This window comes from Bubalus kerabau, chromosome 1, assembly GCF_029407905.1.
Source record: "Bubalus kerabau isolate K-KA32 ecotype Philippines breed swamp buffalo chromosome 1, PCC_UOA_SB_1v2, whole genome shotgun sequence".
Taxonomy (NCBI): Eukaryota; Metazoa; Chordata; class Mammalia; order Artiodactyla; family Bovidae; genus Bubalus; species Bubalus kerabau.
Window position 1 is genome coordinate 261570438 of NC_073624.1, and position 24325 is coordinate 261594762.

Consider the following 24325-nt stretch of genomic DNA (forward strand, 5'->3'; position numbering starts at 1 on the left):
AAGAGATCTCTGCCAAATAGGACAAAAGTACATTAAAATAAAGCTGGCAAGAAAAAAGAAAAAGATACGCAAGTCAAGAGAAATGGTTGCTGATGCATTAATGTCAGAAGACTACTGAAAAGGAGTATCACTAGGTTTAAAGAGTAATTTTGTAATGATTAACATATTAAGTCACTTGGTATAGACAATTGCATATACACTGAAGAACAGAGCTAAAAATTCTAGAAAACAAAAAGTGTCAGAACTAAAGATTAATAAATTAGTCTATAATGAAAGTGGCAGAATTTTTCTTTCAATAATTGATAAAAAAGATAAAAATTTCCAATAAGATAAAGAAGCTATGAAAAGGAAATTGATCAGCTATGACTTTCACTGCAGGGAAATTAAAGTGATCACAATTAACCAAAAGAGTATATCCCCCTATGTTTGGAAACATATTGAATGACCATATGGTTAGAGAATAAATCATAACAGAAATATAAAGTACTCTGAATTATAATAAAATATTAGATAACAAATTATAGGATACAACTAAAGCTAGTCAAGCAGAAACCTATAATCCTTAAACTGTGTAATAGAAAAACATTTTTAAAAGGCTAAAAGTCATGTGTGTTATATAAGAAAGACAAAAAGCCACATGAAATTTGGAAAAGATGAGCAAAATAAACTCAAAATTAAAAGGAAATAGTAAGATCAGAAAAGAAATGAATAATACAGATAATAAATACATATTAGAGGGTTTCAAAAATAGAAGTTGATTTTTAAAGAGTAATAAAGTGATAACCCTTGCCACAGATGTTCAAGAAAGGATGATGGCACAATGTATCAATACCAAAAATAAAATAAAAGAGATAATTATAGATTCTACAACAAATAGAGTGCAAACGAGATAATATTGTGAACGAAAGTATGCCAACACACTTGGAAAATAACAGAAAGTAGACAAATTCCTTAAAAACCAATCTGAAAAAGTGACCCAAAAGTTAAATTAAAACATTTCCACAAATAAAGCCTTGAAAACCACTGTCCTTTGTCAGTAAAATGTACAAGTAAATTACAGCATTTGGCAATAACATGAAAACTATTGCTATGTGCCATATGAATGAATCTCATAAGAGTAATATTGACTGAAACCCACAAAGGGCTTTCTGTGTTATTCCATTTATACACAATTCAAAAGAAGAAAACCAATCTGTGGTCTTAAAAATCATAAAGATATTTACTTTGTGAGGAAGTATAGGTAGGGAGAAAGCAAGAGGGAGCTTTGGGGAAGGCGGGTGGTTATTTTATTTCTTGATCAATTTGTTCATTATACGGGTGTGCTCACATCATGAAAATTCATCAATTTGTTAATTCATAATTTGTACAATTTCTGAATAAATCATGGTTCTCCTCCAGTGCCCCCTACCCTAATACACGTATTCCCAGAGGACCTTCTGAAATGCCTGGAGCTCTTTTGGTCGTCTCATCTTGGCAGGAGTGCTACTGGCATCTAGTGGGCAGAGGCCAGAGATGCTGGTAAACAGGCTACAATACGGAAGACAGCCTCTCTCCACACAAATTTCTAGTTCAAAGTGTGTCAATAGATCCAAGTTCAAGAAATCTCGATAAATATAAATCAATATCAAAAAAGAGAGAACTACACTGACATAGACTTTACTCTGTGTGGAAATTTAAATACATAAACGACCGATTCCATCAATAGACAATGTATATAGGGAATGCACAGAATGAATTGAAGTTAATAAAATGTGAGTGCAAATATTTGTATTTGAGGAAGACTAATAATAAACCATAATTTTAATCCCAAGTCCACTGTTATATATTCATGTGTAGGATTTTAGGAAGACTGCAACTAAAATCATACATACTGTAAGTCCAAAAGTTTACAAAATTAAGGTAAAATAAATGTGCCCTAAAGCTTACATATATAAGGATAGAAGTGAGTATTTATTATAAATCCATATTTCCTATAAGCCAAGTCAAAAAGGGACGTGATGGGATGCGTAATTTTAATTTTCTGATAAAATGAAGCATACTAATTCAGCATAAGGGGGGGGCGGGGAAACCCAAACACTACTGACACAGTTTTGTGTACTGACCCAAGAAGAGCTTTAATAAAGTATAGCAGTTTGTAAAACATGCCTATATATATTTTAAAAATCAAATATCAACATCGAGGGCATAGCATAAAATGTACTCTATACATGAGAGGCACACTCTGAGTGCCAGATGGGAAATAAAGTGGCTGGGATGATCATGAGAGTTCAGCACGGAGATACGGAACTCAAGTCGTCACACCAGGAGTTTGCAAACTAAGCAGCTTCCATTTCTCACCATGGACCAAATCTGTAAACAAAATTTGATTGAAATATATTCACATCCACTCATTTACCTATGGTCTACCCCTCTTTTCATTATAAGTGGCATAGGTGAATGGTTGTGACAGAAAGCATATGTTCCCAAAGTCTAAACTATTTACTATGGCGCTCTTAAAAAAAAAAAAAAGCTGACCACTACAAAGGAAAAACTCAATACTTACTCCACCCTTCAGGTTTCAGTAGTACTGTGCAAAATTTTTGGAAGAAGCAGTACTGCAGATAGTTTGAATTCTTTATTAAGCCTTGGAGTAGGAATATTTCAAGTTATTGATTAGAGGGAAACATAATTATGATGCAACTTATTATGAAAATCAGATAAGCTTCTGTCCATCCTTTCCTATGCAGATAAGCTAACAGTCCTAATAGAAAAATGTAGTCTCCTCTATCTTTTAATACAGCAACAAAGCTTTGCGTAAGTACTTGGATAACATTCCTTATCCTAAATTTCTCTATTTTAAAACCAGAAATTTGGATTAAATCAGTACAATGGTAGGCAAAATTCTAAAGAGACACCCCCCCCAAATACTTTCATTGATAGCTTATTCAAACACTAACCTAGGTACTGCTGGGAAGGCACTTTGCATATAAATAATTAAGATTACTAGTCATCTGACTGTAAAATGGAGAGATGGCCCTGGTTTCACATAGGTTCAATGTAATCACATGAATCCTTAAAGGAACCAAAGGAAACAGAGAAGTCCTTCAGTGGAACGTAATGGAGGAGGAAAACACAAAGATGAAACAGGAAAGGAAGTCAGAGATATAGAAACATAAGAAGGATTTACCTACTCTATCTGGCTTTGAAGATCGAGGAAGGATTCAAAGAAAAACATAATTATTAAGTTCTGGGTATATCTCTATAAGCCTTTTAAAAGATCATTTGGCTGTACACAGTTTTTTCATAGGAAAACAATTTTATAATGTTTTTCAGAAATATAGAGGAAAAGTTTACTACTTTCCCTTGAAATGTTTGATATTTCACTTTATTATTGTTATTATTACTAGGCCAGAAAAGTTTATTTCAGTTTGACAGCTAATTAGTAATGGAATATGAATTTTAGGATTGCCGTCACATTGTAGAGGAACTTGATCAACATGCTTTTGTGTATGAGTAGTACAATCTATAATAATTTTCTGTGTGTGCTGCAGTGAGTCACTTCAGTCATGTCTGAATCTTTATGACCACATGGACTGTAACTCGTCAAGCTCTTCTGTCCATGGAATTCTCCAGGCAAGAACACTGGAGTGGGTTGCCATGCCCTCCTCCAGGGGATCTTCTTGGATTTTTCTAGAGACTACATTTTCCCTACGTGCATGTGAGACTTTTTTTTTTTTTTTTTTTTTTTGGTCTTCTGCTACGCACGTATTTTTGATACTGGGTGCCTAGAATTTGTCCATATGACCTCTGGTCCCTATGCCTTTGGGTCATGATATTTGGAATAATTAGTAATGGCTTACCTATACACACAAGGGATTGCAAACCACTTAAGTCCATAAACTGAAAATAAATGCATCTACATCTCAATATCTTCCTAGCAAAATATCCCAAATATTCATTCTTAAATGCCAACTCTAATGGAGAGACAGGGTAAAAGAAGACAACAATCTTAACTGATTACAATGAAAAGGTTCTACCTAATTTTACAAAATAGCATGACCAAGTGACAGTGTTATAGGCTTTCTCCAGTGGCCTTGAAAGGGTAAATGAGAATGAGGGTCCTTGAAGCTGAAATAAGCATCACTTGCTTTACAGTAAAACTACTTCTGACTACATTAGATTATAATACAGTCATTTTTCTTTCAAAGATTTATGGTCAGTTGATATTTACGATGAGCTGTCCTAGAGTGGTGATGAATTTCAGCTAATCCATTCTTTTGAAGAGTGCTGGTGAAATGGCTAATTGATATTATTAGCACAGTCTGTGAACATATTGCCTTAATTTAGTGCTCTTAATAAATGAGTTAATTGGTCAAGGATAGTATATTTTAGTGATGAGTGGAATTTTGTTAAAGGCATAATATTCAGAATGGCAAAATACCTAACTGCTTTTTTATATACTGTAGTTAACCTATTATATCACCTCTTCTTCCTAACGTCTACAGTTATAACAAATCCAACTTCTGGTAATATTTTACATAAATATTTTCCTTACTCCTAAACTAGAAGACATATGCCTTTATTTAAACAGAAAATCTCAAACACACACGCTAGTCCATGTTACCTCTACGAACAGATACTAGAAGAAATTTTGGTTACAGATTTTAGAAACTATGTGAGTTTGACAGTAATGTGGTCAAGTGGAATAGAGCAGATTCTGTAACTTCAACAACATTCTAGCTTCAGTTTTTACTTAAAAAAAAAATTCCGTCTGATATCAGCATGAGGACAAACGAAATAAAAAAAGGCACTCATAAGATTGAGACTATGGTGCCTGAAGCCTTGTGAATCTAGTAAATTTTCCCATGGAGTGATTCACATCTAAAACTGAGAGCTTCTCTGTTCCTGTGAAAAGTGGAGTTTGGTTTGTTTTTGTTTAAATTGCAGCAAATAAAAAATACTTAAAATTTTGTTCTCAAGTTTTCCTGTTAAAAATATACCCCAGGAATGTAACAACGTAATGTTTCTTTTCAGTGTACTTTGAATGTATTTTAAAAGATGTAGATATACTCCATCAAAGACAAAAAAAAAAAGAGGAAGAAGAAAGGAGAGAAAATGGAAAAACAAATGGCCCTCTGACTTTTCGTTAACTGAGTAACCAAGGTCGTTTTAAAGAGATGTGATAGAAGAAACTGCATACGTACAGCATCCTGAATTCAGAGAATTTTCTCCAAGAGAACGATCAAGCAAACAAAGAATAGCGTGAGACAGTATTTTGAAAACAGAAGCACTTGAGAAATATTTTCCATTTTTAAAATAGGATAACTATTTGCCAAATGTTTAAGTTGGGTGACTGCTACAATATTTAAATTTTTGTATGAAATTAGCAGTCTTTTGGCAAAAAAAAATTATACAAGACAACTGCCAGATTAAAATACATACACTCAATCTGTACTTTAACTCACCACTCATCCTCTCCTCCTGTTTTTCTCTTTTTTCTTTCGTACTCCTTTAATCAGAGAAAAGAAGGGTCTTTTTTTTTCTTTGTAATCAGAAATGGAAATAAATCCTGCATGTGTGAAGACTGAACAAAGTGATTAATCACAGACCATTCTGAGTTTATTAAAAGCATTCTGGTATAATATTTTTAATCCAGAAGAATATATTTCTTGTTTATAGAGAATCCAAAATAGCTGAATAGGAGCATATGTTCATGCATCATGGACATTTAAAAAATGTCCACATAACAACTGTTCATTTGCTAATATTCTAAAACATTAGTGATAAGACCACTGAAACAAGAAATTTTTATAAATTAAATCTGGTCCTCTCTGACAGCAAATGTAAGTGGCTTTGAACAAGCTGACCTTTTCTGTCTGTCTTTTCCCTGAGAAGTAGGACACCCATTCTTCCACGTGTGTGCCTAGCTCCTCTGTCAACCATTCTTTTAAATAAAAATCGTGTTTCATAAAAAATGTATCTACTACAACACCCATACCACACACAAGAGCTTTTCTTAAAAATACCTATTGAACTTTGTATGCAGCAAAGTGCTTGGTCTACTTTCCATTTTCACAAATGCGATATAAAAGATCTGTACTCAAAGGCTGAGATGTAACAAAATTATTTTTAGTGCTTAATTGGGGCCATTGGTAAGGAACATAGGCATTTCTCTATCTGTGAGCATCCACTGATAAAGAAATCAGTTTTAGTATACTTGTTACTACTGCCTTGATTTACACTGAGTTACCAGTTTTCCCTGTCATCCTGTTCGCACTATCAGTGCCCGTATCAACACATTTGATGGGATAAATCATAAGATTCATAAAGGTTACTCAATACTTCAACTATTTACCTTTTATGCTCATTAGACATTTACATAGAAATCATATTTGATGATTAGTTGGTATTGGTAACAGAGTCCAGCCACAACTAGAGATTTATTCATTTGTAGGTACTATTCTCCAAGTGAGATATTGCTGATAAATATTCTTCATGGGTTTGCTGATAAATCTTTAATTCAATGAGTTACTGAATCATTGGAAAATGGCACTGCTGTGATTTCTTTTACCGACTCTTCATCCAGTAAACATTCAATAATGTCAACTGTTCAAGGCTTGTTTTAGATTTTTAGCTGTTGTATTAATTTTCTCCAATAAATATGATTCAATAGATTATAATAAACCTCTGTGGTTTATTTCTAATAAGAATATGTAACAAGAGCTTATCATATCCATATTTAAAACAGTATATTTTCCTTTCAGTTGTGAATGATTGGTCTCAATGTTACATCTGTGTGGCACTGTGACTATTCAAACATGTTCTGTTGCATGAGACACTACAAGGTAAAGTATTGACATCTACAGTCCCCCACATGTACACCTTTTATCATACTTTTATTTCCTATTTATAGTTTTCACTATTTCTATTGAATCATTTTCCCTCTCTTGTGAGTCAGATAATTCTCTGGCATTTAAGTTTCATCTCTTTCAGCATCTTTAGAGGTTGTCAATGCAGCTAAGTGTTGATTGGGTGAGTCTTCCACCTCCCTTGTGCTATGTAAATAATCCATTTTTAAAAAGAAAATGAACGTACTGCAATCTTTTCTTTAAAATAAAATCCCTTAAATTTACAAAATAAATGTTGTAGATAACTTAAAAATTCAGTAAACTTTTAGGAAAAAGTTATTTTTATATTATGCAAAGCTAAATAGCAAATTGCACTTATTTACTATGTTTTACATATGAATGTAAGGAAAACATCAAGATTTCAGAATTATGATTTTTTGAGTGACAAGAGGATGCAGAGATTAGAAGAGGTATAAGCGAAAACAACTAGTAACATCAAAAAACAAGCTTCAAGAGAAACTGAGCTACTCTCTGAAAATGCACACGTTTATACCTTAAATTTACCATGTTAGAAAAATTCAGAAAACATGAGAACACAAGCACATGTTCTATGTCATGAGAGCAATGATATCATCATATATCATGTAGTCTCTGGAACACTGCATTAGAGACAAATCAGAGAAGGAAGTGGTGAAGGGAAATGACATCTTAGTATTATTGTGAAAATAGTTTTGATCTTGTGACCTTTAACTTATACTCTGACAGTGTCTCCAGGTAACTCACTTTTGGAAACACTAGTCTAATGGGATAATTGAATACAGAATTAGTATTTATTCATTCTAGCCATCTCTCTTATCAAATCTGTTCTTTTTGTACACTCCATACCTATCCTATGTATTGGTTTAAAAATTTCAAACACCTGTTATCATAACAGTTTTAAATATCCCCACATTTAGCTTAACATAGGAACTAATTCAATAATGCAAAATTCACTCTTACGATTACAAAAACTGGAAGAACTTTAAACGGCCTATTGGATTTTTTCAGTTATTTAAAAAATATATGAATTCATATTTTTAAAATACAGGAATTAAAATATTTCTCACATATTTAAATGTGTTTTAATGTTAACTACAGGTGACATATATTGTTATAGATAAACATATCTTAATCCTATGAAGAGGAGTCCCTTGGACTGCAAGGAGATCCTACCAGTCCATTCTGAAGGAGATCAGCCCTGGGTGTTCTTTGGAAGGAATGATGTTAAAGCTGAAACTCCAGTACTTTGGTCACCTCATGCGAAGAGTTGACTCATTGGAAAAGACTCTGACGCTAGGAGGGATTGGGGGCAGGAAGAGAAGGGGACGACAGAGGATGAGATGGCTGGGTGGCATCACTGACTCAGTGGACGTGAGTCTGAGTGAACTCTGGGAGTTGGTGATGGACAGGGAAGCCTGGCATGCTGTGATTCATGGGGTCGCGAAGAGTCGGACACGACTGAGCGACTGAACTGAACTGAATTGACTGAATCCTATACTAAAAATAAAAAAGCAGGGATGTGAAATAGTATCTATTTTTTAGAAGTATGCTTCACAATGAGTTGGAAGGAAAATATCTATATCAAAAAAGAAGAACAACCTATAGTTCGTTTGACAAAATTTGGAAGAGGTAAAAGCAAAAAAAGAAAGAGTGGAGAAGAGATGCAAGAATTCAGACAAATTTACCAAATAATAGGAATAAAAGAAGTCTTAACCCATAAAAAACCAAGATCATGGCATCTGGTCCCATCACTTCATGGCAAGAGAAGGGGACAAAGTGGAAGCAGTGACAGATTTTATTTCATTGGATTCCACCATCACTGTGGATGGTGACTGCAGCCATGAAATTAAAAGACACTTGCTTCTCAGAAGGAAAGCTATAACAACCCAGACAGCATATTAAAAAGCAGAGACATTAAAAAAAAAAAAGCAGAGATGTCACTTTGCAGACAAAGGTCATATAGTCAAAGCTATGTTTTTTCCAGTAGCATCATAAATAAGGCTGAGGGCCAAAAAATTGATGCTTTCAAATTGTGGTGCTGGAGAAGTCTCTTGAGAGTCCTTTGGAAAGCAAGGAGATCAAATCAGTCAATCTTAAAGCCAATTAACCCAGAGTATTCATTGGAAGGACTGAGCTCCAATACTTTGGCCACCCCATGTGAAGAGTCAAGTCCTTGAAAAAGACCTTGATGCTGGGAAAGACTGAAGGCAAAAGGAGAAGAGGATGAGAAGGTCAGGTAGCAACACAAACTCAATGGGCATGAATTTGAGCAAACTCTGGGAGGTAGTGGAGGATTGAGGAGCTGGCATGCTGCACTCTGTGGGGTCGTGAAGAGTTGGACATTACTTAGCAACTGAACAACAACAACACTGACACTTTAATATATTTTATTCTATTTTATTTTTTAACTTTACAATATTGTATAGGTTTTGCCATATATCAAAATGAATACTTTAATATGATGATTATCTAGGTTAATATTTTTGACAAGCAGTAGAAGTAGGTAACAATAATATTTAATTTTATGTTTGCAGTGTATATAATACTTATTTACCAATATAAATTTAATAATACAGATAGAAGATATGGGAATTTGGTAGGAGGTCTGAACCTCAGCAGAAGTCCTTGAGAACAAGTGGGACTCAGTCACAAAACTGAAAAAAAAAAAAAAAAGTACATCAATTATTCTTGAGGGAATTGTGGTCTGGTAAGCTGTTATTTCAGGTCTTCAGTGTCATTCTGCCAATTTTAGAGGGAGGTCTAATTGCTGAGGTATCACACGCTAATGTTAATGCTAAGTTGCTTCAGTCGTGTCCAACTCTGTGCGACCCCACAGACCGCAGCCCACCAGGCTCCCCCGTCCCTGGGATTCTCCAAGCAAGAACACTGGAGTGGGTTGCCATTTCCTTCTCCAATGCATGAAAGAGAAAAGTGAAAGTGAAGTCGCTCCACAAATTATGATTGTGGATGACTTCATAATTCAGAAAACAAATGAGATCTTATCTTTTCTTGTTTTCTTGTTGTAAACTCTTTCTATTACACTTCTGAGTGTGATGGTATTTTATAGTCATAGCAATTTCTTACCTGGGAGAGGGCTTCCCAGGTGGTGCTAGCGGTAAAGAACCCACCTGCCAATGCAGGAGACATAAGAGATGCAGGTTTGACCCTTGGGTTGAGAAGATCCCCAGGAGGAGAGCATGGTAACCCATTCCAGTGTTCCTGCCTGGAGAATCCCGTGGACAGAGAAGCCTGGCAAGCTACAGACCATAGAGTCTCAAAGAGTTGGATACAACTGAAGCAACTTGGCATGCACACACCACATGGAGAATATGAGCCTGAACTGTGAAGTCCAGTAGAAGCAAGAAGAAAGCAGAACAGTGACATGGAGAAATTAACAGAGCTTCAGTACAACTCTAACTGATACAAGCCCCCATTTTCAACTTCCATTTTATCAGAGTTACTAAATTTTCACTTAAGCTAAATTGGATATGGTTTCTGTTACCTGCAATAAAATAATCGGGACTAATACAGTAATTCATTTTATCTATCTCCCATGGAAAACATCCCAGTAAATTTATAAGGCAAATTTAGTAGAAGATAATTTCCTTTTGACAGTTAGAGGTTTAATTAATACACTTTTCCCCCCTTCCAATACCAATTTTGAAATCCCTGCACATGAAGTCTCCCATTAAATTTCAGGCTATTACATTGGATGTGGGGTGGGGAGCTACACAAGGAATAAGGCTACTTCAGCTAAAATTGTTTCAGTAAATACTGTAGGGAAAATGTGTTAAACATAAGGTGTATCTATCTATCTATATGTGTGTGTGTGTATGTGTGTGTATATATATATTTGTCCAAGAATAAACTCTTTTTTTCCTCCTTAGAGATAAATATCCAAATACTAGGGTCCTAAATCCTGGATGTTAGTCATAGAAGACAAATTTTTATGATTTTTTGACACATTTGTACTGCTAGACTTCACTAAAGCATATGATGCACACGTTACCCTGACAGCAAAGAAATGAAAATTATGCACTATATATATTTTTCATTGGCATCTTTGTAGACCTTGCCAGTATCTGAACTGTTAGAACATGGTTGAATGTCAGTTTTGTGCAGGAATTTTCAAGCAGGTTTGTAATAGTGCTGAATATATTTAGTCGTAAATTTTACTATTGAGAAAAAGCAAACTTTCTCCAAATATGAAATTTTATAAACATTTTTAAAATATTTATAAACATCAATATAGCAAAGCTTTTGAATTCTAGATATTCTGTTAATACTGATGTGGTATTCAGTGGCTTTCCTTAGGAAAAATAATATATCCCCTATTTTAACACTGAATTTCAGCATATAGTTTCAATAGTGACCTCATCTGTCAGACTGCTTAAAGAAAGCACAGTGTCCAAATAGCACTATGGGATTTTAGATTATTTAGAAGATTTTAGAAGGATTGAGTTCATTAGTAAGTGAGAATTTTAATAAACATCGAAAATACCCTCACAGTTTCATTATTTTATTCTATCTTGTTATGTAACTGCTCTTAGGTCTTTGACATTGAAATCATAGCTAGTGGACAGTTCACAGGTTTTAAAGAAATTGGAAAGGCCCATATTTTGAGATGATTTGCAAAATTTTTATAATTTAGTATCAACCTTCAACTTTGGATTCTAATAAATGAACTAATATTCATTATTGAAGCAAAATATGAATATTCAAAAGGAAAACTCACCTCATCACTATGGAATTCTGATGAGTATATTTTACCTATCTACCCACAAACATACATATACTCACACATAATTGAAAAAATAATATAATTCTATGATAGAAAGTCTAAAACAAGTATGGCATAAATAGGATAAAACTTAATTTTTATTCATGAGAATGGAGTACAGTAAGGCCTGACTCCACAAGGAATTCAGCACACAGAACCTTCCAGCTCATGGTTCAATCAGCCTTAGGATGTGACATTTTGTCCTCGTGGTCCAAAATGGTTGAGCTATGATATCAGCATTCCAGGAAGTAGAATAGAATCACTGCCCACTAAAATTACAATGTGATTTATAAGTTTAAGTTACTATCCTCTTCCTTTTTATTTGAATAAGTAGAAACATTTGGCTCATCTGGTTTTCTAATTTCTTAAATTGAACAGTCATACATTTTCAGTATCCACCTTAAATAAAAGAATTTAAGGCCATAATGTTTTCTTTCAGTACAGCTTTACTATAATTCATTAAGTTTATTCAGCAAATGGTCCTGGAAAAGTTGGACAGCTATATGTAAATCAATGAAGTTAGACACACCCTCACACAATACACAAAAATAAACTCAAAATGCTTAAAATCTTAAACATAGATATAATACCCTAAAACTCCTAGAAGAAATAATAGGCAAAATATTCTCTGGTATAAATTGTACCAACATTTTATCATTTCACATGCCAGCAAGGTAATGCTCAAAATCCTCCAAGCTAGGCTTCAACACTGCATGAACTGAGAATTTCCAAATGTACAAGCTGGATTTAGAAAAGGCAGAGGAACCACAGATCAAATTGCCAACATCTGTCGGATCATCGATAAAGCAAGACAATTCCAGAAAAACATATACTTCTGCTTCATTGACTACACTAAAGCCTTTGATCTTGTGGATCACTACAAACTGTGGGAAAATTATTAAAGATACGAGAATAACGGACCACCTTACCTGACTCCTGAGAAACCTATATGCATCTCAAGAAGCAATCATTAGAACCGGACATGGAACAATGGACTGTTTCCAAATTGGGAAAGGAGTACGTCAAGGCTGTATACTGTCAACCTATTTATTTAACTTCTATGCAGAGTGCATCATGTGAAATGCCAGGCTGGATGAAGCACAAAGCTGGAATCAAGATTGCCAGAAGAAATATCAATAACCTCAGATATGCAGATGACACCACCCTGATGGCAGAAAATAAAGCGGAATTAAAGAGACTTCTGATGATGGTGAAAGAGGAGAGTGGAAAAGCTGGCTTAAAACCGAAGATCCAAAAAAACAAAGATCATGGCATCTGGTCCCATCACTTCATGTCAAATAGATGGGGACCCAAGAGAAACAGTGATAACTTTTATTTTCTTGGGCTCAAAAATCACTGTGGATGGTGATTGCAGTCATGAAATTAAAAGATGCTTGCTCCTTGGAAGAAAAGCTATGACAAACCTAGACAGTGTATTAAAAACCAGAGACATTACTTTGCTGATAACGGTCCATATAGTCAAAGCTATGGTTTTTCCAGTAGTCATGTATGGATGTGCGAATTGGACCATAAAGAAGGCCGAGCACTGAAGAACTGATGCTTTCGAACTGTGGTGTTGGAGAAGACCCTTGAGAATCCCTTGGACTGAAAGGAAATCAAACTAGCCCATCCTAAAGGAAATCAACCCTGAATATTCATTGGAAGGACTGATGCTGAAGCTGAAGCTCCAATAACTTGGCAACCTGATGTGAAGAGCCGACTCACTGGAAAAGACCCTAATGCCGGGAAAGATTTAAGGCAGGAGGAGGAGGGGACAACAGAGGATGAGATGGTTGGATGACATCACCAAAATGCAGATGAGTTTGAGCAAGCTCCTGAAGATAGTGAAGGACCAGGAAGCCTGGCATGCTATAGTCAATGGGGTCTCTCAAAGAGTTGTACATGACTGAGTATCTGAACAACAGCAGCAATGTTTTCTTAGGTCATTTTCCCAAAGTAATAGAAATAAAAACTAACAAACCCCCCCCCCAAAAAAGATAAACAAATGAAACCTAATTAAAATTACAAGCTTTTGCAAAGCAAAAAAAAAAGAAAAAGAAAAGTGTTAGTCACATCCAACTCTTTGTTACCCCATAGACTATATGACCCTATAGCCTGCTAGGTTCTTCTGTCCTTGGAATTTTCCAGACAAAAATACTGATATGGGTAGCCATTCCTTTCTCCAGGCGAATCTTCCTCACACAGGAATAAACCCAAAGGAAACCATAAACAAAATGAAAACAACCTACAGGATGGAGAAAATATTTTCAAAGGATGTAACCAGAAAGGGTTTAATTTCCAAAATATGCAAAACAGTATGGAGATTCCTCAAAAAAAATACAGTAGAGTTGCCACATGATCCAGCAATCCTACTCTTTGGCATATACGCAGACAAAGCTATAATTCAAAAAGATACACGTACCCCTATGTTAATAGCAGCACTATTTACAATAGGCAAGGTATGGAATCCACCTAAATGTCCATCAACAGATAAATGTGTAAGAAGATACAGTATGTATATACAATGGAATATTACTCAGCCATGAAAGAGAATGAAATAATGCCATTTACAGTAACATGGGTAGACCTAGAAATTATCATACTAAGCAAAGTAAGTCAGAATGAAATGACAAAAACCATATGATATCACTTATATGATAAGGGATTAGGAAGATCCCCTGGAGGAGGGGATCATGACATGTATTTGGATTACAAATCCAAAATGCAATACAAATCAACATATCTACAAACCAAAACACATATAAAAAAAGAGTCCCAGGTACAAAAAACCAATTTGCAGTTACCAAGGGAAGAGGTAACAGAGGGAAAGAATGGGAAATTGGGATTAGTAGATGCAAACTACTATATATATGATGGATTAAAAAACAAGGTCCTACTATATAGCACAGAGAATGCTATACAAAATCTACTAAAGAGTAGTGGTGAAGTAACTACACAGCTTGGATCAGTTTTGTTTTTAAAGTTCTCCTGTGGGTCATGTGTTGATTATTTTCACTCTCAAAAGTGTCCTGGTTGATGACAAATGATATAGTCACCTAATTAATGACTCATACAATCACTGGGAAGCTGGAGAAAGATATTGGAGACTCAGCTTTTAGGCACAGTACCTGAAACTATGTTGCCTGTTGTGCTCAGCTGCTCAGTGGTGTCTGACTCTTTGTGACCCAATGGACTGTAGCCACCAGACTCCTCTGTCCATGGGGATTCTCCAGGCAAGAATATTGGAGTGAGTTGCCATGCCCTCCTCCAGGGGATCTTCCTAACCCAGGGATCGAACCCAGGTCTCGTGCATTGCAGGTGGATTCTTTACCACCATAGCCACTACTGGCCTGTTAATATTGCTGCTTAAAAGCAATATCACCACCAAGCTTGAAACGTCAGGCTCTCCACTTTAGTGCAATAGCTTATGTCATCCATGTCATCCATGCCACTTATGCTTTAGGACTTGCACCATGCGCCCACTAATATCCCTGAAAAGTGAACACTTCCAGGAGTGAAGAAATCTTCTCTAAAGTCCCGCTTCTCCATTCTGAATCAGTGTCAAGTACTGCACCTGTCTCTTCAGCATGCGAGTCAGAGCATTCCTTGCAGTTAGGATGCAGGCAGTCCTGAGCTCTGCCGGTCACACACACCACTGCACACAGCAAGTCTATCATTTTTCTTATGGTTTCTTAGATTTCTGGTTAAATTAGAAATGCTTGCCTTTACTTGAACTTATAGCTTCTTAAGTTTTTTTTTTTCCCTCTTCATTTATTTATTTATTGAAGAGATGGGCATTTTCTAAAATGTGATTCTCTTTATTCCTTGGAGAACCATATATCAGTATCATTCTACTGACTATACACTTGAAATTCATTAAATATATAGTATAGAAATATAATATAGAAATATAATATCCTTAAATCCAGTTTCATAGTTCAAGAATTGATGAATTAAAAGTGCTCAGAGAATAACTCCAAGGATTAAGTAAATCCTGAAGGTATTGCATTTGTGTCAGAAGTGGGACAGATATGATTGTAAGATGGGTTGACAAAGAAAAGTGCTAACTCTTGATTATGTTATTAAGTGTTATCATACGAAAGAGGGGAGAGGCTCTGTCTCCACTTAAAGGTAGAACTAGGATAATCAGGTACATCATATGAGTATTAATATTTCTACTTAACATTAACTATTTTAAATTTATTTTTGTTAAATTGTTAACAGAATTTTTCTACTGAATTAGAGATTGTTGTTAATCCATAAGGACCCACTTCTAAATCTAAGACTAGAGTGTGCTTCCAAACAAAAGTCTTTATCTTTAAAAATAGTAAGAAACAAGCTGTCTTAAAAATAGTATGTTATTCATTAACCAGTTCTATAGTATCATTTCAAAGAACACTGTCAATTCATTGGTAGGCCAAAGAGCCCAAGAAAAAGCACAATTGTAGCTTTACATTTATGCCATTAACCAGGTTATGTATGAGTAAAACTAAATAATCATAAGTAAATTAATTTCAGATGAGGACACAGAATCTCAGAGACATTAAGTAATTTATATAAGGCCAGATTGCTAAGAAATGGCAGAGACAGTATTCATGAGCCCATGAATCACAAGCCCACCGTGGCTCCAGAACTATCCATTATGATATGCCTTGTGTATGAAGCAGTTGACCTTTAAGAGAGATTCAAGGAAGGTGTTCAGTTCAGTTCAGTTCAGTTCAGTCGCTCAGTCGTGTCTGACTCTTTGCAACCCCATGAATTGCAGCACACCAGGCCTTCCTGTCCATTACCATCTCCCAGAGTTCACCCAGACTCACGTCCATCGAGTCAGTGATGCCATCCAGCCATCTCATCCTCTGTCGTCCCCTTCCCCTCCTGCCCCCAATCCCTCCCAGCATCAGAGTCTTTTCCAATGAGTCAACTCTTCACATGAGGTGGCCAAAGTACTGGAGTTTCAGCTTTAGCATCATTCCTTCCAAAGAAATCCCAGGGCTGATCTCCTTCAGAATGGACTGGTTGGGAAGGTGTTACTAGTCATCAAATAAGAATAGCATTATCTATATGAAAAACTGAAATATATTATATAAAGATAAGGAAGGTTCTATCACTAGATAACTCACAAGTAAATAATTACTGTTAGGAAAACAGGTAATTGAGTTTGAATTGTCCAATTGCTTTTCTTGTTGTTGTTCAGTCGCCCAGTCACGTCCAACGTTTTGCAACCCCGTGGACTGCAGCATGCCAGACTTCCCCATCCATCACCAACTCCCGGAGCTTGCTCAAACTTGTGTCCATCAAGTCAGTGATGCCATCCATCACTGTCATCTCATCCCCTGTCATCCCGTTCTCCTCCTGCCTTCAACCTTTTCCAGCATCAGGGTCTTTTCCAGTGAGTTGGCTCTTCAAATCAGGTAGCCAAAGTATTGCACAGTTGGGAAGTTAGGAGCCCATTAAGGACTCATGAATATTCTACATCTAATTATAACAGACTGAATTATGGGAAGACATATGGGAAGACATAAACAATACAGCCTGCTGTTATATAACTTGAAATTGTCAGTCGGCTTTGAGCGTATGCCCATTTGCATTTCCTTTCATTGACTAGTGATAGGTACAAGCCTTACTTTGCACTGGGCAGAGTGCAAAGGAGGAGACTGGAAGTATAAAAGGGGGAAGCCAAGAGCCATTGATAGGAAGGATGAAGAGGACTCCTTTGAGAAGGTCTGACTAATAAAAGATCTGTCTGCTTGAGCTGAATTGAGCTGTAATTTGTCTGTCGTTCTACACCTTTTGGTCCATCGCTCCAAATTTTTGTTGTGATGAGACAAGAACCAAGGAATAGAAATAAACCCACTGAATTTTTCAACTAGTGAACTTCAAGTATATACAACTAAGTCAGATATATATTTCCTTTGGGCAGTGAGTGGGTTTTCAGATCAATACAACTGTAATATAGACCAAGCATGGGAAGAATATCTGTAGAATTATTTTTAACAAATAAACATTTCATTTTTGTATAGTCAGTTACCTAGTAATTATGCCTTCACATTGTTGGTTACAGTAACATGAAAACTATCAACCATTCTGTCAGCACCATGATATTTCATCTCCATAGCTATGTAGTCTATTTTCATGACTTTCTATTCGCATTAAATATTATTTACCTGAAAATATTTGCGCACACACTGTCTTTGTTATTTAAACCTAGCCTTAGTATAAAAAAAAATGAGGATATGAATTTTAACTTATTCTGGTTAAACTAATTATATAGATTAACACTACTAATGCTTCCTTTGTGCTTCACAGGGCAACCAGGTTTTCTAAGGTTAAAGAAAAAATCTTTCTCATTACTACCAACAAAGTTACCAACAAAAAGCTATATTGAACCCCAAAGAAATGTTTTACATACAGCTACTTAAGTAACATATTGCCTTGAGGTATCTATGTGATATCACAGAATTTCAATTATCTCCTGGTATTTTGTTACATTCTATTATTTTTTCAAAAATAGTCAATGGTAAATATATTTAAACTGGTAAATGCTAACCACTATACTCTTCTAAGTTATTGAAGTTTTAAAAATTCTACACAAACCTTTTAAATTTAACAGCATAATTAAGTGAAAAAAATTGTTGGAATTTTAAGGTCGAATAATTATTTTAAAAATTGGCTGACATAGCCACCATAGAGTATTTATAAACTTATGCATCATAGAGTAAAAATATTCTCAGATAAAAATGTCCCCATGGTGCTCATATTTGAAAGCACATGAATTAAATATGCCTCCCTCATCTCTGGTGGTACATGGAATTTTTATGTCTTAACTAGGCTTTTGTATTTATTTTATGTAAAAATACTAGTATGCCACTAAAATTTTTATTTTTCTGTAAATGTCATAGCATAAGATATAAAAAACATAGCATTGCCTTTACTTAAAATGCTCCAGTGTTACATCCCAAAATTGCCTCTAAATCCTATTGAACATAACATACCTACTTTCCTTTTCTTATGGACTGCAAGAATTACTTTAGATAAAGTAATTCTTTAATTACTTAAATAATTAATTACTTTAATTAATAAAGTAAACATGTCATCCTTCTCCTTTCAATTTCAACTGCTTGTTTATTTCTCTTGCTTAGATATATCTCCCCTCATTTTTCTAACATACTGAGTGTGGATATTGTATTTTTATAATTCAAAATTTTCTAAGCTTGACACCCATATATCAAAAACTGTTGTCTAGTTAGATATGATTAATTAGATAGCTCAGACGGTAAAGAATCTGCCTGGAATGCAAGATATCTGGGTTCAATCCCTGGGTTGGGAAGATCCCCTGGAGGAGGGCATGGCGACCCACTCCAGTATTCTTGCCTAGACAATCCCCATGGACAGAGGAGCCTGGCGGGCTACAGTCCACAGGGTTGCAGAAAGTCAGACATGGCTGAGCAGCTAAGCACAGCACAGAGCATTATTTAAGCTAATATAGTGAAAACAATTAAATGTCCAGGCTCTGGGGCTAGATATCCTGGCTCTAACACTTCTGCTCGTGTGCTGGTGAGCAAGTTACTGGAGCTCTTAATGTCTTAGTTTTTTCATCTGCAGAGTGAGGATAATAAGAATGTTCATGTCATTGGATTGTTGTGAAGACTAATGGGATAACCCACTAAGACCTTCAAACAATAAATGACACAAAGAAAACATGCATTATAGTTAGATATTTAAGGAGTTTTGTTGCTATAATCATTACTACGGTACAATAATAGTAATCATTATTATCATTATAAAATCTGATTTAATTTGAAAGTCATACCTTTAAAAAAACCCACCAGGCATGATATAGGGCCAAACACTGAAGATGTAAAGATGATCACTTTTGAGAAAAAGTAAGAAACCATAGAGAATACTATAGGAAAGGCAAAAAAGAAAATGTGGAAAATGCACAAAGTTGTGAAACTACACAAGTTCAGTTTTATGATCAAGTGTAAGGAGACTAGATTTATAAGATTTCAGCAATAAACAGTATTTGAACTCTATTTGAAACAAAATTTGAAAATCTGAAACAGTCATAATTTCCTCAATAGGAAATCATCTTCCATTAAATCCCTATTTAAGATAGCCCCGGTCACTAGTTAACATGATGTTATACAGCCATTTTTTTTCATTTGTTCATTTATTGTTTTGTTCAGTAAACTCTAATTTCCATGAAGCCTGAGGCTTCCTTTTATTTTTTTTTTACTGTTCTGGCAGTGCCTTCCTTGCATATGGTAATTTGGACACGTAGGCTGACTATATGGCATTTCCCAAACCGATTTGATCCTAGACCTTTGTCCCTGTGGCTCATTTTATGGAACTGGTATACCCTGGAACAGACTTTGGAAGACATCATGCACTGCATATCTCCAGTTTTGTTCTCCAGGTCCATTTCCCATCCTTTTCCTCTCACAATTTGCCCTGGTGTGCTGATAGCATTGACAGGCTCCCTTTCCTTTGGTTTCTGGTTGGATTTAGTCAATCAGAAACAGTAATAAAAGATCCAGAGGAAAGGAGGAGAATGGATTGATGAAGACATTTGTTCTCCAGGTCCGTCGTCTTATCTCGTTGTGGTTTGGCTGTACCATTACTGAAGGCCACATGTTCTATGAAGTGGTTCCGTCCATAAAGCTACCCTGTGTGTACAGGCAACCTCCTGCCCCTCTTGTCCCATCAGGCTAGCTTTGGGGAAGACTTCCAGGCCCCCAGTCTCTCCTTTTTCAAGCCAAATCTGCTGTGCATCTTAAATAGGCCCTTTGATAAACTGTCTTCAATCGTTCAGTTTGGTTATACCATCTGTTTCTTGTGTGTGTGTGTGATTGCCTCAGTCGTGTCTGACTCTCTGTGACCCCATGGAGTGTAGCCCACCAAGCTCCTCTGTCCATGGGATTCTCCAGGCTAGAATACTGGAGTGGATTGCTGTGTCCTCCTCCAGGGGATCTTCCCGACCCAGGGATAGAAGCTGTGTCTCCTGCATTGGCAAGCGGGTTCTTTACCACTAGGGCCATCTGGGAAGCATTGCTAAAGCCCTATTTCACACTGAGTTATAATCCCATTATAGCCTTAGTCTTTTAAGTGGATGGGTATTTAGGTAAGGTCTGTCTCAAGATTTCTTCTTTTCTCAGTCTACTGGATAGAGGTTTTAGAGGCCCACAATTGGGCAACATGAAGTAAGAGTACCTCTGCATGTAAAATGTTATCTATGTCACAAACAAGTATTTGATTTCTAAGGAGAGAGTCCATATATTTGTAACAATTCTCAGAAACAAATAGAATAGTCATACGCCTATAATTACAATTCCTACTCTTTGGCAGCATTTTCTGCACTAAAATTAATACACACGGAAATGGAGGTGGGATGTTGATGGTTGTTGACGTCCTATATTACCAAATTATTTGAAGCTTTCTGCTCCCCACAAAGCCCTATATAAGGCTTTAACACTCATACTAAAGGGAAAGAGAATTGTGTTCTTTGGAACTAGTCAATGGAACATTGTGACTATAAAGACTACAGAATCTAAAATAAACTTTCTAATTTAGAGCTATAGAAAACTGTAGTTTCTTCTAAATTTGTAGTTTCCAGATATATCTGTTATCTAAGTAGTGACCTGAATTATAGAAAATATATAAATTCTACACAACCCCAGGAAGTGGATGGTCAGGAAATAAAGAAATTGGAAATGTTTCCTCCTCCTGTGAGCTTTCAGATAACAATGATTTTTTCTCTCTCCTTTAGGGTTGTCACTGTCCTTCCAAATGGGAAACTTTATAGAAAGTATCACATTTTTCCAGGTTATCCTTCCCAGGATGCAGGCATTGTAACCATTTTCAAGTTGTCAATGAAAAACTCAGAAGCCTGATCATGAGTAACAGTCTTTTTTCACAAAGGTTCCCATTAGGGACTTGGAGACTTCTTGAACATTAAGTTATTTGTATACAGCATTAACATTCTCAAACTTCAAAAAACAGGTGTGACTTATGGTAAAAATGTGCTCTCCCTAGACCAAAAGCTGTGTCTCTTATCTTTATTTAGGAATATACCTTACCAGAATTTTAGTAATTGGGTACATTAAAGTTCTGGAGAAATCCATTTATGTTTCACATCCTATAAAAATTTTTAGAGAGATATTTATTTCCTATGTGTTTTATTAAGTGCTAGATACAGAGATGAACAAAACTAATATAAATTCTGCCTTTGTGAAGGTTGGTCTACATTTTTAAAAATTTAGATATATATGGAAGATGTATGCCATAAAAAGTTGCACATTTTGACATACTTTTGCATATTTGACAAAGTTAATTTATAGATATTATTTATATTCATCTTTGTCAGTAAGTCTATAATTTTCTAGATGCCAGTGAGTCTATATTACCATTGTGAAACCTCAAGGGTATACAATAAAGTCTTGGTCATAGTAGAGGAACATATGTAGAATAAATTATTTATTTAAAAGTAAAGATAAGGCCCCCTTCATGGATTATTATTGGAAAAATAAGAATTAAGTTGAAGAAAGTAGGGGAAACCACTAAGCCATTCAGTGAGTGAAGTGAGTGAAAGTCACTCAGTTATGTCTGACTCTTTGCAACTGCATGGGCTGCACAGTCCTTGGAATTCTTCAGGCCAGAATACTGAAGTGGGTAGCCTTTCCCTTCTCCAGGGGATCTTCCCAACCGAGGGATCGAACCCAGGTCTCCCACATTGCAGGCTGATTCTTTACCAGCTGAGCCACAAGGGGAGCGCAAGAATACTGGAGTGGTTAGACTATCCTTTCTCCAGCAGATCTTCCCGATTAAGGAATTGGACCAGGGTTTCCTGCATTGCAGGTGGATTCTTTACCAACTGAGCTATTAGGGAAGTCCAATCCATTCAGGTATGACCTATATCAAATCCCTTATGATTATAAGGTGCAGGTGATGACTAGATTCAAGGGATTAGATATGATAGACAGAATGCCTGAAGAACTATGCACAGAGGTTTGTAACACTGTATAGGAGGCAGTGACCAAAATCATATCAAAGAAAAATAAATGCAAAGCAGCAGAGTGGTTATCTGAGGAGGCTTTGCAAATAGCTGAGGAAGAAGAGAAGTGAAAAGCAAGCAGTAGAGGGGGTGGAGAAAGGAAAAGATATACCCAACTGAATGCAGAGTTCCAGGGAATAATAAGGTTTTCTTCAATGAACAATGCAAAGAAGTAGAGGAAAACAATAGAATGGGAAAGACTAGAGGTCTCTTCAAGAAAATTGGAGATATCAAGGATAGATTTCATACAAGGGTGGGCAAGATAAAGGACAGAAACTGTAAGGACCTAACAGAGGCAGAAGAGATTAAGAAGAGGTGGCAAGAAGACAAAGAAGAACTATACAAAAAAGATATTAATGACCTGGATAATCACCATGGTGTGGTCACTCACCTGGAGCCAGACATCCTGGAGTATGAAGTCAGGTAGGCCTCAGGAAGCATTACGACAAACAAAGCTAGTGCAGGTGATGGAATTCCAACTGAGCTATTTAAAATCCTAAAAGATAATGTGGTTAAAGTGCTGCACTCAATATGTCAACAAATTTGGAAGACTCGGCAGTGGCCACAGGACTGGAAAAAGTCAGTTTTCATTCTAATCCCAAAGAAGGGTAATGTCAAAAAATGTTCAAACTACCATACAATTATGCTCATTTTGCATGTTAGTAAGTTTGTGCTCAAAATTCTTCAAGCTAGGCTTCAACAGTATGTGGACCAAGAACTTCCAGATGTACAAGCTGGATTTAGAAAAGTCAGAGGAACCAGAGATCAAATTGCAAACATTCATTGGATCATAGAGAAGGCAAGGTGATTCCAGAAAAACATCTACTTCTGCTTCACTTATTACTAGAAAGCCTTTGATTCTATGGATCAAAACAAACTGTTAAAAATTTTTTAGAGAGATAGGAGTACCTGTCTCTTGAGAACCCTGTATGCAGGTCAAAAAGCAATAGTTAGAACCAGACATGGAACAATGGAACATGGAACAATGGAGTCTACATATAATTTAAATAAACAGAGTGGCAATATACAAGTCTGTCTTACTCCTTTCCCAATGTTGAATCAGTATTGAATCAATGTTCAACATTGGGAAAGGAGTAAGACAGACTTGTATATTGCCACTCTGTTTATTTAAATTATATGTAGAGTACATCATGGGAAATGCCAGGCTGGATGAATCCCAAACAGGAATCAAGATAGCCAAGAGAAATATCAACAACCTCAGATATACAGATGATACTACTGTAATGGCTGAAAGTGAAGAGGAACTACAGAGTCTCTTGATGAAGGCGAAAGAGGAGAGTGAAAAAGCTGGCTTAAAATTCATCATTCAAAAAACTAAGATAATGGCATCCAATCCCATCACTTCCTGGCAAATAGAAGGGGAAGAAAGGGAAGCAGTAACAGATTTTATTTTCTTGGGCTCCAAAATCACTGTGGATGGGGACTGCAGCCATGAAATTAAAAGATGCTTGCTCCTTGGAAGGAAAACTATGACAAACCTAGGCAGCAGATTAAAAAGCAGAGACAGAACTTTGCTGACAAAGTTCCATATAGTCAAAGCTATGGTTTTCCCAGTATTCATGTACGGATGTGAGAGTTGGTCAATAAAGGAGGCTGAGCACTGAAGAA

At 35.9% G+C, this 24325-nt stretch overlaps 1 long non-coding RNA gene across 8 annotated transcripts in view; it reads right to left on the minus strand.

The window, feature by feature from the left end:
• Nucleotides 1–2088: 2088 nt before the first annotated feature.
• The window catches only part of LOC129639491 (uncharacterized), a 347939-nt gene continuing 325702 nt past the window's right edge, over nt 2089–24325 (minus strand). For 6 of the 8 annotated variants that reach the window (XR_008708473.1, XR_008708446.1, XR_008708438.1 and 3 more), the window contains one exon: nt 2089–2349. This is a non-coding gene — a long non-coding RNA (uncharacterized LOC129639491). Of the gene's footprint in view, nt 2350–9282; nt 9521–24325 lie in introns of those variants that run through there. The other 2 variants (XR_008708453.1, XR_008708440.1) reach the window with 1 other exon arrangement.